Source organism: Castor canadensis, chromosome 8 (genome assembly GCF_047511655.1).
Source record: "Castor canadensis chromosome 8, mCasCan1.hap1v2, whole genome shotgun sequence".
Taxonomy (NCBI): domain Eukaryota; kingdom Metazoa; phylum Chordata; class Mammalia; order Rodentia; family Castoridae; genus Castor; species Castor canadensis.
Window position 1 is genome coordinate 125,246,394 of NC_133393.1, and position 21,545 is coordinate 125,267,938.

Here is a 21,545-nt window from a genome sequence, read left to right on the forward strand (position 1 = left end):
CCTCCTTTTATGTGTACCAATTAGTGGTCCTGAAATATTGATAAACTAGCTGATTTAAGAGAGAATATCATTACATATTTTCTTCCTACATGTGACTTAGAAGCAGCAAACATATCATGGACACTCAATAAATATTATTTAGTAGCAAATAATAAAATGAGATTTTGGTAATATATTTTGCAATGAACTCACCTTAAGATGAAGTAAAATAAATTTTAGTACTAGACCTAAAGCTGAGATGATTTCAATGCATCTTTGGGGAAGCAGGAAAATACTAACATCATGGTGGTAGGAAAGGTTAATAGGAAATCAGGGAAATAAAATTTTTATAGCAATTTGACAACTAAAGTTGATCCTCCTGATTTTCATATTTATTCATTTAACATTCAAGACATAAATTAAAATGTATATTATTAATTTGTTGTCATATCATCCCCATGCCCAAACAAGAAATGACATTTCATTTTCCATTGATATTCTCTTGTTTTAAATGATCATAAATGTGTTCCCCTAAATCATTTCTCTTTTTTTTAACCTACTGATGCCCTCTTTGCACATAGTCTGGCATTTTCAGAAGGGCCAGTGGTAATTAAAAAAAAAAAAAAAGAAGAAAGTAAAACACTTTATCCTGTGGCATTCATAAGCCACTGAATTGTAAAACTCAGAGAAACACAGGAGTGTATGCACTTTCAGAGAGTATCCTTCTTTGGATTTATTTTAGAGCTGTATTTTATTGGACGAGAAACCAGGCTGGGAGCAATCTCACTTTTTTTAAGCAAGTGAAGGGGAAAGGTTTCACAAAGGAGTGAAAAAGCTTGCCAAATGGAGGAATCCATGGGGAAACCTTAATTTAAGCCCGATTCCTCAATTCCTTTATGGTTCACGAAAAAGAAGCACTTAAAAGTACTCTTTGAGGACTCTAATTCTCTTTTCTCTTTTCCATGTTTTGCCTTTACAGTCCCTCTGAGGATAAGGGAAAATGCACTGAAAGTTAGTATTTGGGTGACTCAATCCTCCTTCTTCATCTCCTTTATTCTTCTAATAGTCTTTCCAATGCCCCAAAGAAATTAGAACACATTTAACAAGTGCTCTTGCGAAGCTCAGCCACCATTTCCCCCCCAAGCCTGTGATTAACCCACTGATGGGTGCACAAATGCTGCGTTCCAGTCCAAATACAGCAGCAGGTACACCATATCCCACATCAAATATGCTCACTTTTCCACCCATCCTAATAGTCATTTTTAACCTGAAAAACTGTAAGCAGCATGGCAGGTTTCACTGAATCCATTCCCACAGCAATGACACTTTAAAATGGATCAAAAGTCTTAATACTATAGTTTAAAATGTCTTCATTGTTTATAAACTCACTGTGATTACTCTGTGATTGTTTTCTACCTAGCACCCCCATCCTTTTCAGATGTAGAACATCATGCCCCAATACACACACACACACACACACACACACACACGCACACACACACACGTACTCACACGTACTCCTTTAACTTTTACTATCAGAGAAGACACGCCTTCCTGTTGTAATAGATCATAGGTATAATAAGCTAAATTTTATTTAGGACAAGACTTTCTGTCTTTTCCTTGGTTCAGTTACTTATTCTTAAATTTGTCAGCATTTAACATTTTATTTTGCTAGATAATATATGTCCTTTTATAGACAATATTAACATTTCTACTTAACAAGACAAAGTTAAATGACAATTTTATAGTGTATTTCATTAACATGGTAGTAATAATTTTAGTACAATTCCTTCAAACTCAATAATAAAGATCTGTAAAGCAAACAAAGTATACCAACTTAATATTCTCCATAAGACTTCTGTTGGAGTTTCTCTAAATTAAATATTTCCATCATCCATATATTTATATATCATAAATGTCAGTGACAACACATGTGATAACAGCTTTTGAGGCAAAGTTTGTACTTGCAACAACACGCAGACAATATTATGATTATTCAAAAATACATATAGTTAAGTGAGTTTGCAAAGTATCTGTTTCCCTTTATCATATGTTGCAGCTGCAAAAGGAAAATCCTCCAGAGAATTAATCTGAGTTTATGATAATGCACCCTGCAACCTGATTTTGCTTTGGTTTTGCCTGTTTTTGCTGACAGTGCAACTCAAACTATATCTTACTCATCTTTAGTAAAAGAATCAGAGAATTTCACCTATAAACATGCAGCCATAAAGTGTCATCCTTCAGTCAATACTGAGTACTTAACATCGTTCTCTTTTTACAGGTTTACATCCCCAGCTCATTAGATTACTACCTGATAAATAGAAGAGGGTAATGAATTGAGAAAATCACTACGTACCTTCAGAGAAAACCTGCCCGATAACAATAATCCATTAGAAAACTGGCAATATCCTCTGATCTATTGCCCACAAAGCTCTGACTTGATGGAGAGTTTCATTCCCTGGGCTCAGTTCTCCAGAAGAAAATCAGCACAATTTAAATATTTCTTGGAATGTGACAGCTCTCTAGATCCCGGTTGCGTTCTGTTCCCCAGGGATGGCAATCTGGTGTTCCCGTGTGCACAGAGCAGTGAAGATGAATTGAAAACGCTTGAGATAAATTAGGAATGGCTAAGTTAAAATTGTCTCTGCTCCAGACTCTCTCATCTGCAGTCTGCAAGCCTGTTTTTCTGTGAAAAAGCTAGATGGCAGGCTGCCTCAGTAAGTTCTTCTTAAGCGACAGAGAGCATTTTCAATGAAGAAAAATTCTCCCATTATCTAAGCTAATGTGACTGCTGCTACATCTAGTTTTTAAAGTGTCTTCTGGCATGAAATTTATTTTCACTACCGCTTTCTTTCAAACTACAGCCTAGAATCCATACTATCAGTGTGTATATAGTTCTATCCGAGAGAATCATTCAAAGTTTTTAGTTGGATTAAATCCTATCCCTTTTCTGCAGGTTTAATGATCATTTATGCATCAGAAATTTTCTCTTTGGGTGCAAAAGGAATGTTATTGTATTTTATAATTTGCGAAAGGTTTGTATTGTTACAGTTCCATAGTATGAATACTGACATTTTAAAATAATTATCACTTAATTGAATGCAGTTCCATACAGAAAGAAGTGCATTATTTTCAAATGTCAGTCAAAATGCAAAACTTGTAGAAGGACAGAAAAGGGGAATATCTAATCACCATAAGTGACCCCTGGAGTAAATATTGACTCTGAATATATTCCTAAGGAAAATAAGATATTTCAAACAAAACCAAATACACAAGTTATTTCCCTTTTAAATGAATAAAAAAACAAGCCATATGACAATTTTATTATTTCAGTTGAATGAAATATTGTTTGGTAGTTTTTCTTTCTATGTCAGAAAATTCTTTTAGCATTTTAGTAATATTGTGGATTTGAGACATAAAATAGGTAGGTTCGATTTGACATGGGCAACATACAAAACATGGATAGTCTATCAAAATATCCAGATCCTTGTCTTTACTTGGATTTTATTTGAGAAAGTTTTTTACATGATCAGACAAGATACTTAAAAAGAATAGTTACCCATAAAAATATAAATACTTTAAAAAATAAGTACTAGCTATGTAAAATAATCTCATGCTTGCTGTAATGCTTCACATGGCAACCAACCTAAAATTCTATATGTCTGATTATTTGATATTAAAGCATATTGTTGATTACATGATAAAAACGGGGTTACAGATGGTTGGGAAAGCAATGGTTATAAAATCACCTGAGAGTCAACAAAAAGTAAATTGGAATTTCTTCCTTGACTCCATTTACCCTGTAGAGCTGGTCACTTCACTCAGGGAAGAGTAGAGGAGATAGGAGAAATAAATAAAATACTCTGGCATGACCTGGACAACCTTGCTCATTCTTCAGAAGTGGCATCATTGTAGCTTTTTTCTGAGGAAGAAACACAAAGAAATTGGAAAGTAATAAGCTTTACTATTCCAGTTAGGAATTAAAGCTATCTAGCATTACCATCATTTTGAGGGAGGTACTGGGGTTTAAGTTCAGATGAGTTTTATTCCACTTTAGCCAAGCCTCAACCCTGTTTGCTATAAATTCTTTTTCAGATAAGGTCTCACACTTTCGCCTGGGGCTTGGCCTCAGATGATGAGCATCCTACATCTGCCCCCAGAGTTGTTGGGGTTGGAGATATGCACTACTATGCCTGTCATATTTTAATACCATTAGAGATGGGGAGGAAGGAGAAGATAGGGGAATAGAGAGGAAAGAAAGAAAAGAAAAAAAAGAGTAGAGAAGGAAGAGAAAGGAAGGAAAACAAGTGAAAGGCTACAAATCAGTGTCAATTACCATTTCCAAAGTGTCCATGGTGTTTGATGCTTACAAGATATAAAGCAAATGAAAAATAAAAGTATATGTAATAACTGGTGGTTGATTGAGTATTCAATTGTTTTGCACTAGTGCATTGAGAAGTTCAATAATGTAGTGGGTAACTATTGCAGTGAACTAGGCTCATACTCTTTCTTTAAGGATCTCAGATATTTATTTCTACCTAGAATTTGCCAATTGTACAAACACTCTACAGTATTACAATGATGGCTTCCCAGTGGTTAATTCAGGGCCATATGCAATTACCCTGGAGTGATACCTAACCTATTTTTGGATGTTAGGAATTGTTTTTTGTAGGATGTAACATTTCAGAGAATGCCAAGCAAGCCTTGGTTGAAAGGACGAAGAGCATCTACAGGCAGTGGGAACAAAATCCCAAGTGAAACATATATATTACATTTAGATACGTGGCATAGGTCAGTATGTCTGGGGTGTGCAGAGAGAGATTATGGATATAAAAAGAGAGGACCCTATAAAGAAAATGAGACTTTTGCACTCTGTTAATTAGTTGGGATTTTATCTTTGCTTTGGGAATGATTGCTAGACTAAAATAAGAAAGAGTAATAATCAGATTTGCAATTTAGAAAGTTCTATCACTATGTCTAACCTAATTGGTTAGCTAGTTACCAGTATAACAGCAAGAATATTCTGTTTGATCTCTGTATTTTGACTCATTCTTTTCATCAATTCTTACATAGCTGTCCATTATCGTTCTAAAATATGCATAATCATGTTAATCTCCAGCTTACAATTTATTTATCATTACCTGGAGAACAATGTTCCAAATCCTTAAAATGATCTGAAAAGTCAGAATGACTGCCTTTATCAATGAACACCTATTTTAACCAGGTAGTATTCGAAGGAAATCAAGACTAATAAACAACATTATTTCAGTTAACCCTAAAATTTCTGCACTACTGCTGCTTCTACATCTAGTTTTTCAACAGAACTATGTGACTGAAAAACTCTTGATATCATTGAAGATTTTTGTAGAGCATTACTTCTTTCCTTAAATCATCCTGAGTCCCTCATACAGTAATTTTTACGCTCTGAGTTATTGCTCACCTGCAATGTGATGTGTTGGTGATAACCTTGTTGAAGCCAATTCTCAAGTAAAATATTTAATGTCCTTTTGGAATATATTTTCTCTTCCTTTACATTCCCTTACTTGTGTTCTCCCTCCCTTCTTTTTTCTCCCTCCTTTTTTTAACTACTTAATGCAATTATTTGTTTTCCATGGATTTGTGTATATCTATATCTTATGAGTTTGTTATACTTATTCTATATTTTAATTCTTCCCTTGATGATTATTTTTCTTGATTTATATTTATATCCTTACATTTCCCTCTTTTATTTTTCTTGCCTTCCCATTTATAGACTAGTTTTATTTAATACTTTTTTTCCATCCTTGTTTTGTTTCTCCCCAACTTGAAGCTATCTTGCTAACTTTTAGAGAAATATACTAAGCATTTTTCCAATTGATGACCATTTTCATTTTGTATTCTTTGTAATCAACAAAATATGAGACCTAAATTGTGGAAAGGGGTTTCATTGTATAGTTGCAATGTAGTTTAATGAAGAAAAAATATTTTTAAATTTCTTGCTAAACTCAAGATCTCCATACATTGTAGTATAAAATACTTTTCCAAATTAAAATTCCAACTAAAAAACTGACAATTTCAATGCACAGTAAAAATGACAACATTACTCAACATTTACTTTTAGTGGGAACACATTTACTTCTATTGTCATTATGTATGACTTTAGAAATAATCTATTTCCTCCTGGGTTAACTTTGAATAACTGTAGCAACATTTATCTTAAATATTTGGCTTATAACAAAAGAAACTCAGCCACTCATCACTTATAAATTTTTAATTTTAAATAACTTATTTCACCTTAAAATATGTGAACGTGATTGATCTTACAACAAGGGGATTTTGGCAACATGGTCAAATCAAGAAATAATGAAAGTACAGCATCTTAATTCATAAATAAAATTGGCATAGATCTAAAAGACAGGAAATAGTCATGAGAAGCTTAATAAGAACAAATATATAGAGACTATATTTCTAAAATGGCAGCATTGTTTAAAGAAAAGTATATACATACTTGCATTAAATTTAGAAATGTATTTATCAAACAAGGCATAAGATTGGTATACCAAAACTATAAAACATTATTGTAATAAATTAAAGACATAAATAATTGTAAAGACATCCTGTGTACACACATTGGAAGGCAATAGTATTAAGATGTCAATACAACCTAAAGTGATCTACAGTTTCAGTGAAGCTGCTATCAAAATCCCAATGCCAGAGTGTTTTCCTTTGCTTCTTGAAAAAAAAAGTTGAAAAAAATATACTGAAATTTGTATGGATTCTTAAGATATTCAATTAGACAAAATAATTTTTAAAAAGTATTTGAGTTGGAAGGTTCACATTTCTTGACTTTAAAACTTATTCCAAACTCTACTAATCAAAATTGTGACTCTAACATAAAGACAGGCATTAAGAGAAATGAAAAAGAATTTAAAAAAATAAATAATACTTTACTATACAGTCAAATGGTTTCACAAAGAGTATCAAGATCATTCAATGGGAAAACTGCATCCTTTTAAAAAAAATTATGTTGGAAGACCAGGATATCTGTGTATAAAAGATTGAAGTCGGAAACTTATCTTATAGTGTATATATATATATATATATATATATATATATATATTCAAAATGGAGCAAATATTGAAATGTAAGAGCAATAGCAGTGATGCTTCCTTGGATGTGACACCAAAATCACTTTCAAAACAAAAAGTAGATAAACTGGACTACATCAAAATTATAAACTTCTGTTTTGGAAAGCACTTAGTCAAGTAAGTGAAAAATCAACCCACAGATTTGGAGAAATATTAGCCCATCAAGTATCTTAGGTACTGGGATTTGAAATTAGGACCTCACATTGCCAGGCAGCTGGTCTTCCTCTTGAGCAATTCGAACAGCCCTTCTTTGTGTTGGTTATTTTTGAAATAGGGTCTTGCTTTTTACTCAGTCTGACCTAGAACTGTGATCCCTTGATCTCTGCCTCCTCAAAAGCTGGAATTACAGGCATGAGCTATTAGCACCTGTTTGGTAAGAGATTAACATGCAAAATATCTAAAGAACTACTAGTCAACATCAATAATAAAAACAACTAAAAACAGATTAAGAAATGGCAAAGGACTTAAATAAACATTTTGCCAAAGAAGAGATACAAATGACTAATAATCACATGAAAAGATGCTCATCATCATAAATTGTTATGTAATTTAAATAAAACCACATGATACAGTTTTATACTTGTTAGGATGGGTACCATCATAAAAAATAGGATGTGGGAAAATTAGAACTCTAGTACTGCATTAGTAGTAATACAAAATGGTACACCTACTATGTAAAACTATAGTGGTTTTTCTAAAAATTAAAAATAGCATTCTATAGATTCAACAGCTCCATTTCTGGTTATATACTCAGCAGAACTGAAAGGGACTCAGGTTGATATTTGTACACCCACTTCACAGCAGCATGGCACACAACAGTTAAAAGGTAGAGATAAAAGAAATTTCAGTTAGTTGTTTCCTATAACTAATATTTTTATTATTTATACATAAATTCAAAGTGATTACACATGGTAGTTATATCAGATTTTCTCTTTAGTCCCAATCTAGATGAAATTTCCTTGATAATTATTTTATACAGCATTTTCTGTTTGCAGCATCTCCTGTTATGTGTCATAGGGTAAACTAAAAGCTTGAACACAAGTACCTATTGTATTCAAGGAAACCTAATTACTAATAATTCACAATGCCATCAACAGATTCAGTAATATATACATCAAGCAGCATGACAGATTAAGGGAAAATGCATGTGAATTTTTTTTAAAGATAGGAACACTAAATTTAAAAGAGCATGAAAAGGATTAGCAAGTTATATTTTGTTCTTTTAAAGTAAATTAATTTTGTATGCACACTTTATATTCAACCCAAAGGTAAGCACTCCACTTCCAGTTATCTATTCATGAATTGCTATTTATTTCTATGAAAATAGACTACTTATAAATGATTTGAAAAGAATTTAAAGCTAATCCCATTAGTACTGACATACAATTTAAGAAAGTTTGATTTTTATTACAAACAATAAACTACATACACTCCAGCATGTATTATTTTAAAAACTCCTAAAGCACAAAACCACATTTCCCAATTAATGTTAAGTAGCTTATGAGATAGATAAACACAATTCAAGAGATCACTTAAACTCTCTCACTGAAATGATACTCTTCTGATAGGTAATACAAGAAATTAAAGCACTACAGTAAATATACATGCCATATATTTACTTTACCGACATATATATTAATGTGGTGCTTATATATATGCATATGTGTAATATAGGTGTACATCCTCAAGTCTATGATGCATATGGAAAATTTGTGGCAAATTCCAGTCCAAATTATATAAGTTGGCTTGGGTCTCAGAATCACTATACATAAATGTCATATGCAAAAATCACTTTGAATAGTGTTTCATTTTTAAAATTAGAGTTAATAATACTTCAGTTATATAGCATTTGCTCTGTTTTATTACATTTTAGGTTTTTACTGATAACTTTCAAATAACAATGGTATACATTTATGGAGTGCAATGAGGTGTTTGGATATATGTGTACATTGTGGAATGATCAAATCAGGCTAATGTTATCACTTCACACTCATATAGGTAAATAACATTTATGTTAGATATAAACTATAAAGCCAGATGTTAAATATTTTATAGTTCATGTTTACCATATAATTATATGAATTAGATATTAATGAAAACAATATTTTTAACCTTAAAGTGACCAATGCCTTGAATATGTTGACAAACTTGTGACCAAAACACTAAATAATTGGTGAAAATCTTTAAAAATTTAATATTTATATACTTCATGCTTTTACACAGAGCAAAAACCAATGGAACCAATTTTCAAAGTTAAAAACTAAAAATGCATAAGAGAAAACTATAAGCTTAATGTGGGCAAATAAAAGTTCAAATAAAAAGATGTCAAGGCCATGATCTGGGCAAAGAACATACTTGGAATAAGTACCATTATTACACAGACAGCAGGGATACTTATAAAAGTGATAATGTGCAGAGAGTTAGTTCACTATAGAGAGTGCAAAAATATTACAATTATAAACCAATAGATCTAGCCCTAGATTGGTGAGAAAGTTGAGTGTGAGAACCATGAAAACAATGCACTATTCCTATAGCCAAATTACTGAGTAAGGAGCTTCTGGATAGCCATTTCACAGTATTCTTCAGTTTTATCTTTATATCTTTAGACTCGAGGAAAACATAGAACATGTGCTATCTTTGGGGATCATTTTAAAAATCATAAAAATTTGAATTTCCTAGTAGGATCTTAATAACTTTAGTAGAAACTTTAACATCAGTCAAATGAGAAATAATGTACACAAGATAGAAAATGACATGAAATCAGGAGTTGCAAACAAAGTGAAAATTCTAAGCAGAGATTTGGTAGTCATTAAACATGTTGTGAATAGCAAATTTGACAAAAAAATAATTCATATGATGATAGCTGACAATATTCTACTTAAAAGAGCACTTGTCAGTGGAATAAAGCAGCATTGTGTATTATGGAGAGTTTAATCAAGCTCTTGTAATCTGTCATGTGATACACACAAGAGACAGAAACTACAAATACACCTACCTTTTTAGCAATTTGTCAAATTCAACATGTTAGGAACAATATCAGGCTATGAAAAAAAAATCCAAAATAAACCAGAGGTGAAAAATTAATCTTTAACATGTTACCTCAATAAATACGCCAATGACAGTGGAAAACTTTTTGGACTGTGTATGTTATCTACTTTGAGCGCATAGATGACTCCATGAAATATGCCAAACCTGCAGTCACCAAATCAATGTCAAAAGGTATGAAAGAAAATGAATGATTATCACACATGTAGTTTATATTTCCCACTTAGGCTTTAAACATTAGTATTAGGCATTTTAAAATCCATGAGTGACTTCTAAGTCATTATTTCAAACATTATGATATGCTTACAGGAACATTTAATTTTATTCCAATTATTGCAAATTCAAAGTTATCAGCTAAAGACACAAAATATACTTATTTGTTGAAATTCTCCAAAAAATCCTATTTAATAAGGTGTTTTCAAGAATAAATAACCCAATTCTTTAAAAAGTAAATAATGGTCATAGACATAATAACAAAACAAGAAAAGTAATTAACATTCCAAAAGCACCATGTCAAATTACAGCATGTGTCCATTGCTTAATCTGTCACAATTATGCAGAAAAAATCATAGTATTAAAATTTCATAAATGTTTTCATTATATTTTTTAAACAGATGGAAATTTCTATATTTTTAAAAATAAAATTTGTATTTTGGAATATTTTTAGATTTACATAAATATTGTGAAAAAACTACAGAAAGTTCCTGTGTAACAGTAGACCAATTTTGTTATCATTACAATCTCACATATATTTCTTAGTGTGGTATAGTTATCATCATTGAGAAACTAGTATCAGTATATCCTTATTAACTAAAGTCTGCAATTTATTAACATTTTCTTAGTTTTTATCTTTGTTCCATTTTATTACAGGATCCCATCAAGTGTACCTCATTATCCAGCTGCTGATGGCTCATTCCTGTAATCCTAGCTACTCAGGATGGAGAGTGAGGAGGATTGTGGTTTGAAGATAGCCTGGGCAAATAGTTTGCGAGACCCTATCTTTAATATACCTATCACACACACACACACAAAAGGGCTGGTGGAGTGACTCAGGGTGTAGGCCCTAAATTCAAGCACAGGTACCGCCAAAAAAACAAAAAAGCAAAATAAGAGTACTTCACTATATTGATTGCCTATATTTTCTTAGGCTCCTTTGGGAATGACAGTTTCTCAGACTTTCCATGCTTTGGGTGACCTTGCAAATGACCTTGACAATTTTCAGGAATACTGGTTAGATATTTCATAAATGATCCCTGAATTGTCATTTTCTAATGTTATTACCATGATTAACCTAAGCTTATGAGCTTTTGTGAGGTAAAAGTACCATATTCATCCTGTCATCTCAATAGTGGATAAACATGTCACATAGTTGATGTTAATCTAGACCTTTTGGTAGAACTAATGTCAGTAATATTTCTCTACAATATAGTTAATTTTTTTCCACCTCTTGACATACTGCATTTTATTTGGAATTAAGTCACTATAAACAGTTCACATTTAAAGAGTGGAAAATTATTCATCACCTCTGAGAATGGAGTAGCAAAATATATCATTTGGAAATCTATATAGATTATCTCTTGCCCTCAATTTATTTCACAATTTATATCAGTTTGGACACATGAATATTTATCTTAAACTTTGGGTTGTAATTTAATAACAATTTTTTTACTTTGCTGCTCAAATTGTTTCAGCTTCAACCATCGGGGCTATTTTCATCTGGTTCCTATGTCCGTTGATATACACTCATCATTATGATATGTTTATTTGCATTTCCTTATTTTAAGGACTAGAAAAATGTCTCAGATATTTTCTGTTATCCAGCATGTGATTTTTATAGAAACTTTATTATTCAAACTAAGATCAAGCAATATGTTTTTCACTGGGCAAATAGATAAATTACGACTGCATCAGTGAAATGGAATATTTGTCAGTATTAACAATAAATTAGCTCTCAAACAATTAAATGACACAGATAAATCTGAAAGGCATATCACTAAGTAATTTGCAAAGGATACATACTGTATCATTGTCCTTGCTTATTTCCTACTTCAGTCTATCTCCAATCAACCTTTTTTCCCAAGGTGTTCTATTCCCTTTTACTGAAGAATGACATTAACAAACTATCTGGATGATAAGTGTACTTATTGTTACTAGATCTTCTTCTTAGCAGTCTTAACTGATGGAACCAGAAAATATATGTATGTATACTACAGATGTACGTATCTTTTATCAATTCTATATGTAACAGTAACAGTAACAGTTCTAAATGTAACAATAACAACTAGTGTCTACACTAAACAATAGATGAATTTATAGTAATTTCTCACTCTCTACATGGATTATTATCCCTCACTTTCGCTCCAGGTAAGCAGATAATTGCTTATCTATAAACTCGACCTACAACCAATCATGATGATTCTGGCTCCCACCATTAACAGCCATTGATTTAATTGTTTAAATCCATTACATATATATAGTGGCATCAGTACCTTAATGAACAAAACATCACTTGAAGTACAGTGTTAATATGTAGTCTCTAATAATTCCAAAAGTTATTTTATTTTTGCTGGTGTTTTCTCACTCTAGAGCTTTAAGAATATTATACATAGTTTAGATAGAACTACTTTATCAGGTACATGTTTCACAAATATTTTTCAGGTTGTAGGTTGAACTTTCATTCTGCTAATAGTGTATTCCTCATTGGATTATTACTTTTTATTTTTAAGAAAGATCAACTTGAAAAAGTTTTCTTCCATGGATAGTGCTTTTGATGTACTAGTAAAAAGCCCATGATCAAATGATGGTCACCTAGCTATTCTCCTACATTCTTTGTCTCTTTAGAATGTTTTCCCTTTTTTGGTTTTGATTTGTTTTTAGCTTTTAGCATGTTTTATAATATTTTGATAAAAATGAATAATTGAAATAATTAGTCTATTTAAGTGTCCTCTATAGCTACAAAGGTCATGAAGGTATCATTATTGGCTCTTCACCATTAGAACCTGATAAAATTTGCAGAAGTTAAAAACACAGTATCTTCCCCTCAAGACTGGTTGCCTAAGGAGTTTCTCACTCTCAAGATTGTCCACACTCAATCTGAAACAGTTCATCCAGTTAATTTTAAGCATTCCTACTACCAACAGCTTCAGAATATTCTATTCCAGGTAAGCAGATCTTGGCTGTGATTTTCTGTATTTCTATCTCTCTAGATTTTAGAGTGCTGGTTGGCCTATCAGTTATCTAATGGGTCCAGGAAACATTTCTTCATTTTCATTTTGTTCAGTTATTGTTGTAAGGACAAGAGTGAAACTACTAAGATCTTTGCATATTTTGGAAAGTCTTTTATTTTTAAAAATCAGTCATTAAACACCTATTTCACATCTCAAATGTTCAGATGGTTATAAGATCACATCATTAGACTAAAATCTTTCTTTACTGAGATCTTAAAGTGTATGACAGAATCAAAGCAAATGTATAATAAAAAGATGAAATAAAAGGATTCTTAACAAATTATAGAACATGATTTGAATTTGCATAAAATCTTATATTGAATGATGCTTTTTTTATACATTGTATATACTTTCTTAGTTATGAATTACTACTTCTGCATTATTTGTATACATTAACATAAATAATAGTTAATAGACTAAAATGGACATTATTCTGTGACTGGAAGTGATTTCAAAGAGGTCACTAAGTGTCTGTATCGAACTATATGAAAATCTGCATTTTTAATCTATAATCTTACAAATGTATTGTAAGTGTCTAAAACACATTAAATAAGCTGCAAGAACACACAGACATTTTAAGGAACTGCAGAGAGAATAATTAGACGTGCATTTTCTTTATGCTTAATTTCAAATCAAAGTCTAGGCAAAGCCACAGGGAAGGTCATCCTACAACATCAGGCACTCGTGTAGTACACTGCAGATGTAAGTAATACCACATGGTATGTCCAGTTGTTTACTATCACTATTACCAACAGAAAGATTAATGGTAAACTAAAAAATTCTCACAATGAAAGATATTATCACAAAAAAAAATTTTCCTGTCTCACATAATCATATTAAATGACAAATGATAAAATATACCATGACAAATATGATAATATGTACTGAGTGATAACTATGTTGCAAAGATTTGATTCTAGTACTGTATAAGACAGATATGGGGCTCATTCATGCAGAACTTGTAGGTCAGGGTGCACAAATGTTCTCGTCAAATATTGGCCTTGTTCTACTACCAGAGTTATTTGTTTATTATGGAATTCTGGTATCCAGTCTTTTGGGAAAGAACTATAAGGGTGAAACGTGACTGCAGTCCACTTTTCTATTGAATGTGCATAGAGGTTTTAGAGTGAAGATGCCCAATTTTCTGAATGGTGAAATAGAACATAACAAATATTTACGTAGAAGTAAATAATAGAGCAATTTTGCTTGGCATTTAAAATATATCAACTAATAAAAATATATACTCCTAACTCAATAAAAAAAATTCATGATAACATCTAAAGCAAGTGGAATGTGATGATTATTCTCAATATTCCAAGCATCTGCTTTTTGTCTTGTTGCAGCCTATACTTGTCTGCTTGTGGACTCTGGGGTTTGTGTGGGAATGGGCCCTAATGCCTTGAAATAATTATATTTTTGTAGTGTTAAACTGAGACATGAATGCCAGTGTTAGCATTGAGTTGCAAACAAATTTTAAAGAAAAAACTTCAAACACACCAAATCAGAAGACTGGATTAAGATGTAAAGAAGAGTCTCCAAGTTGAGAGGACTACTCTGAAATAATTTCTTCTTCTCTCTTGCCTGCCACCTACAGTTTGAATGTTTGTAAGATTAACAGAGTTAAAATGGAGTAAACAGTAACTAATCCTCACTCATTCTGTTGCAGCTGCATAATAATCTCTAAATCCTTGACATCACTTGATTATGCAGTTTAATTAGAATATTAGAAGTTTCTCCTCAGCTCTGATACCACTTTATAATTTCATTGAATGTCCCTAATTTTCAATATTAATCCATTAAGTGTAAAGTTCACTTACATTGAAAAAATGTTTATTTTAAAAACATTGTTTTTTAAATATTTTCACTAGAATCCTTATTCAAAAATTGATATTGTTTTGTTCATAAAAGAATATTTTTTCACTGAAATGTGATTTGTTTTTGAGTTGACCTAGAATTCTTTTTATTTTTCAAGATGCATTAGTTGAACAAATTAATGGGTTTTAGTGTATTATTTAAACACATGCATATAGTGTGCATGGATGGAGTCATGAAAGAAAATCCTAAAGATACTTTTGATAAAATATATATAAGCATATGAAGTTAAGTCTTACTTTATTATAATTTTAAATATATAGAGGCATTCTGACAGGTCAAAAGATTCCAAAACTTATAATGTCTTAAATTCACATTTTAGAAATGATTATGTTTCTAACAACAGATTTTACCTATAAAAACCAAAGATTGTTTAAATCTGAATATTAATTTCATGAGGGACAGTAATTATCAATATTGTCCACAAGTGTGGGAGTATGTGCATACCTGTTTGTACTTATGTAATATGTTGAAATTGGCCTGTGAGTTAATGTCTATTTCTAGTTATTTTGTAATTTTAAAGAGATTCTATTTATGTGGGTAAGGAATCTCTCCTAAATCAGAGATATTTTATAAGTTTACAACCAGAATTATTTTTATCACCTATACTACAGGTTTATAAAAAGAATGTTACATTAAATATAGTGTTATTTTTTCATGATAAATTGAATATATATTTGAAATCATTATCTCATTTCAAATCCATTACAATTATTATATATATTTGTGGTTGATGTCATGCATTTTGAAAGCATGTATACACATACAGTTTTATTAATGTTTAAAAGATATGTTTAGGTGCATTAGGTAACATTCATATTGTCACAGGTTATAAATTAAAAGCTTTATCCTTAGAATTACTTTAATTAAAATGCATTGCTAGCTGGGGTGGTAGCACGTGCCTGTTATCCCAGCATTCAGAAGGCTGAGGCAGGAGGATCATGAGTTTCAGGCTGAGGCTACATAGAGAGAACCTGTCTCCAAAGAAAACAAAGGTGCATTACTGCTCCAGTTTGGGTAGAGTGGCATGGAGTGTGAGGTGGTGATGCTGGTCCAAAAAATTGTTATGTTTGACTGTGATCTTTGTTTCCATTATTCAACCTTTCACTTAGTAGAAAAAGCTGGGTTGTGGGCTTCTCCATTGGGTCTGTATATAAAAAGTGCAATGAGTTGTTTTTTCCAACAGGGTTATAAAAGATTCAGAGAAACATCAAGGAGTAAGAGATAAAGAGTGGTACTCCACTGTAAGAGTCACAGAGTAACAGAGATGTTTTCATGGGATACTTAAATGCTTCTTTAAACAAGCTGTACCTAATGAAAACATTCACCCATTAAATGTGGCTTATTGTAATTTGGAAGTTTTCACAACCAAAGAATATGACAATGAAAGCAAAACACTAAATTTAGTCACCTAAATCCTATTACTAGACTATATTTGTTCTTGGAAGCATAGATCTGCCATGGAAATGTGAGGGAGCCAGGGTAAAGAGATAGTCTTATTTTCTGCATTCTGAAAGTGTTCTCATATGGTACTGCAGAAATGCAGCATGTATGTTTTCTATGAATTATAATTCATGCATCATTGTAAGGAAATAAAGTTGGAAGACCATGTCCTGTGTGTGTATATATACTCTTGTGTTCAAGCACTTTTATAGTCAAGTCACATTACTATATCCAGGAAGGCTCCTTAGCACTTGTAGCACAGTTTTATTAGTAAGATGTGGAATATTTTGGAAATTGTTTCCTCTATCCACCCACCATTACTGTCACCCACATAGCCCAGATTACTTCTTTCAGAAGTAATCAGTGCAGCATATTTTTTGTGGGTGTTCTCAGAGCAGCTTCCTCAAACAATGAGCTAGGCCATCTTATTTATCCTGTTTCATTTCTAGGAATTTCTTTACAATCTACCTCAACTTCCAGTCACAAATTTATTCATTTTCACAGAGTATTTGAAGCCAAAACTACATCCTTCAGACTATTTCACTAAACAAAAATGTGAATATTAGGAGATTTTCTATTAGATATCTATAATCAACAGATGTGAATAAAAATAATCACACTATTCAAAGACTACAATTAGTAACTGTACATAATTAAAACTCAAATGCCTCTTAAAATTAAGGTGGCATCATTCTATGTCAAGGAAAATAATAATAGATTTATGTTTCTCTTTCATATTAAAATGATTATGTGATCATTTACTCATATGATCTTAGAAATTAAGTATTTTTAATTTGACTTTTAAATTTTGAAGTAAGAATTTTGTATTTTATGCTAAATTTTGTGTACCAATATGCCAAAATCTACCTATAGTTCTTGCCCTGAGTGGATACTCATTAGCTGCCACTTATCTATAGATGAACATATTTGCATAAATACATTATTTTTACTAAATTCATTTTACATTTTACATGTAAGTTTTTATTTAATATTAAGTGTATTTGTGTTTAAATGTATACTTTACCATTTATATAAAGTAGCATATTTATACATGAATTTACAAAGTAAAAAGCTTGTAGAACCTTTTATGTAGATGTTAATAGATATTGACACTGTCCTCCATTGGTTCTGTTTCTTTACTTGACCAACTTTCCAAAGCACATTATCCATTGTCTTTTCCTATGAGTCAAAATGAGATTTTCATCTTTCCGTTCTGTAGACATGATTTACCAGTTGCAAATTTCTTTTCCAACTACTGAAATCATCAGTGCATGTGATTTAAACAAAAGTGATGCTATTCAATCACATTGTCTTGTTCTCTATTTAATAGGCTGTTCTAGAAGAACCTCAGCAATTTTTTCACTAACAAATATGAAAAATAATATGTTTGTATAAAATAAGTGAATTTATAATGGAGAAAATTCTTTTGGGAATAATTATCATTTTTAAATAATATTACTTATTTCTCCCTATTTTTAGTAAGAAATTTCAAATTTTAATTGAAATTCAACTTCTACACAGGATTAATGATACAATATCATCTTTACTAGCATGGGCAATAAAAGCACAGAACTTTCCACAATGAAAATCATGGTATCCAAAAAATATTCCTGTATACATAAAATTAAATATTCATATTTCAAGAAAGCAGTTCTTAAACAATAAACATAAAGCTAGAAGAAATATAACATTTATATGGAAATGTCAGATTTATTTATAAATGACTATTACACATATACTGAATTTTGATTTGAACACTTAAGAATTGAAAACAAGTATTCATATTCTGTATTCATATAAACTTTTAAACAGTAATTATTTAAACTATTATCTAATTAGAAATTTAAAGATAGTACACTTCTTAATATAGGGAAGTGTAATAGATCCAAATGAGCTCTCTCTAAATCCAAGTGTGATCAAATATTTTAAGTTCTGGACATAGTTAAATTAATATGGAATTAATTTTTTCTTCAAATAAAGTACCAAGGGATCTATAAAACACTCTAGACACCTTCTCTTTCTCCATTTTTTATTCACTTGAAAGTTGGAAAATGTTTCACAGGTTTCATTTATTCATAAACTACCAAGTTGTAAGTTATTCTTTGGAATTCAACAAAATGAGCAGTTGAAAGTTCCTTAATAAACTTTAAGTGATTTATCAATAGATAATCTGTGGAACGAAGATGGTTGAATTTGGAACATTCCAAAGAAGGTAATTTTTTAGTCTACATTATTTTGTCTTTTAAAATATTAATAATAATAGTGTCTTGTCCAACACCAATACTTATGGCTAAAATTGATTAACTGTTACTCTATGACAAACTTTTAAAACTCTATATGTAGCCATGTTGCCATACTCTTTTTACAGATTGTGATGTAAGGATGCAGTAACTTGTCCAACATTTCACAGCTTGTGAATGGTAAAGCAGTATTTCAAACATAGGCAGCCTATGTTTGAAACTACATTCCATGGGATATGAATCAATTCTCAGCTTTTGAAATGGTCACTCAAATATACTATTTCTTTAGTGTTCAAAACAAAAAAAAAAACACATGGTTTTAAGGGCCAGGTGCTGGTGGCTCATGTCTAAGTAGTTCACTAGACCCTATCTGAAAAATATCCAATTCCAAAAGGGCTGGTGGAGTGGTACAAGTAATAGAATGCCTACTCAGGAAGTGTGAGGCCCTGAGTTCAACCTCCAATATCAAAAAAGACACAAAACAAAACAAAAACCATGATTTTATGTGGCTCATGATAACTTAAAATTAATGAGAACCATCTCTTTGGCAATATAAGTGACTCTCAGAAATCCACAATCGTTTATGGAATATCTATTTCTACATGAAAAGAAAACACATTCTGAGCAATTTGCTATGGACATTTAATTAAAAGATCACTTTTCTATTTTTATAAAGCTGTGTTTTAACAAAATTACAATTATCACATTTTATTTAACACAATCCTGTTGGGTCATTGTATGCTGAAGCTTACCCAAAGTGAATAAGGTAATGAATGAGAAATTAAGAACAAAAAATAAGGTTTTATAGCACAACCTATGGTGGGTGTTTCTATTCAAAAAACTGATTCTTCTATGAATAAATTAACCCTGTATGGTTTATTTCAGTAGAGAAACTTAAGTTAACAATGAGCGCAAACAACACAGAAAGAATGTGAATTTAATAAGATGAATCAAGAAATACTTAATTAAAAAAGAGACTAAGGAAGAAGGCATAAACTAAAATAATTTCAAACCATGGGAAGATAGTGCCATTTTGGTGCTGCTGCTTAATGATAATAATGTAATTAGAAAATTCAGGGCTGGGGGTATGATTCAAGTGGTGGAGCTCCTGCTAAAAAGTATGAAGTCATGAGTTTAAACTATGGTGTTTCCTCCCCCCAAAAAGGAAGTACAAATTGATAATTTCAATTATAACTTCATAAATAATGAACATAATGGCCAAAATAATTAAAATTGCATTAGAACATATCTGGACTATATGTTCTATATGTGTGTGCAGCTAGCATGCAAATGTATATTTAAGAAAAATATTATCTGCTTCTCAGACTTTCTAAGGTATAGTGCTTTTTAAAACACAAAAGTTACAAACAGCTGAAAATTTCTACACCATTTATAAATTTAACTCAGAAAGGGTTACTTGGTCAGGTTAATATAGTCCATCTGAAAATATTACAGGCCAGATCCAAAAACATATTTGATGAATAATTTTTTGTACATAGAATTGTACCAAAATTTCATAGAAATCTTACCAAAATGGCATGTCTGCCATTAGGATAAGAAGAGGATATCAGGAGGCTTCCAAGATGGTGACTAGAGGGAAGAAGCAGAAAGTGTGCTTCCTAAAATAAAATCTTGGAGAGACACTGGAGATACACCCTACAGGAAAAACCACTGAGAAGAGGCAAAACTCTGACTCCTCCACACCCCCAGCCCACACACATAGCATCCCCACTCCATAGTAAATGGAGAAACCAGGAGGGCTCCCATGCCACCAGATGCCATTTCCTACCAACTTGAGAGACGCAGACCACCAGATGAGCTAAGCGGCACACGACACTCCAAGAGAACCCTGGGCCAGATCAGAATAGCCTCCTGGACAGACTGACCCCCACCCAGGGAAAAAAGAGAAAGAAAACAAACTGAACAAACAACAACAACAACAAAAAAAGACATGTAGCAAAGAGGGTGGGACACCCTGAGCACCAAAGAAGGGTAGGGACAATCCCTCATGGAACTGTAAATAAACAAGCTGGCTGGAGAAGGCAGGAGTGGCAGCACCTGCACAGCAACCTTGGAGCGGGAAAGCTTATAAAAGTGGCAGAGGGAGGAAAACTCCACAGGAGAGGGGGAAAGGGTCACTTCCCACATGACCTATAAATAAACAAGCTGACCAGAGAAGGCAGGTGTAGCGCCACCTCCCCCAGTGTGCTTGGAAAGGAGAAAGATTGTAACTGTGGTGGTCACATCCAGGAGAACTCTAAATAAACAAAACCTGACGGACTAGGTGAGAGATAAGCTCATTCCTGAGATCTGCAGCAAATAAAGCCTCCAGCAACAGCTGGCTGATAGCAGTGGGCAGGTGAGCCACAGCCTCAGATAGACATTCACAGAACTGTCTCCAGATCCTTTTTTTTTCTCTTCCTTTGATGAGACAACAACTGAACTAAACCTGCATGCTGAAAGACTTACTAAAACTATATTGCATTTGAAATTGGGATACTTTGTTGTGTTTTGCTTTTTGTGGTTTTTTTGGGTTTTTTCCACTTTGATGAGACAATGACAGAACTACTTCTGAAACACCATTTCCAGGATTGCAGGCTGAGGGACTAACA

The 21,545-nt window shown here is 32.0% G+C and overlaps 1 protein-coding gene across 4 annotated transcripts in view; it reads right to left on the minus strand.

Annotated features, from left to right (window-relative positions):
• Mgat4c (MGAT4 family member C) overlaps positions 1-2,813 on the minus strand; it is a 799,502-nt gene extending 796,689 nt beyond the window's left edge. For 3 of the 4 annotated variants that reach the window (XM_074084073.1, XM_074084069.1, XM_074084070.1), the window contains exon 1: positions 2,336-2,812. The gene's annotated coding sequence lies outside the window, so the exon portion shown is untranslated. Of the gene's footprint in view, positions 1-2,335 lie in introns of all 4 variants that reach the window. The other variant, XM_074084072.1, reaches the window with a different exon arrangement.
• Positions 2,814-21,545: the final 18,732 nt, after the last annotated feature.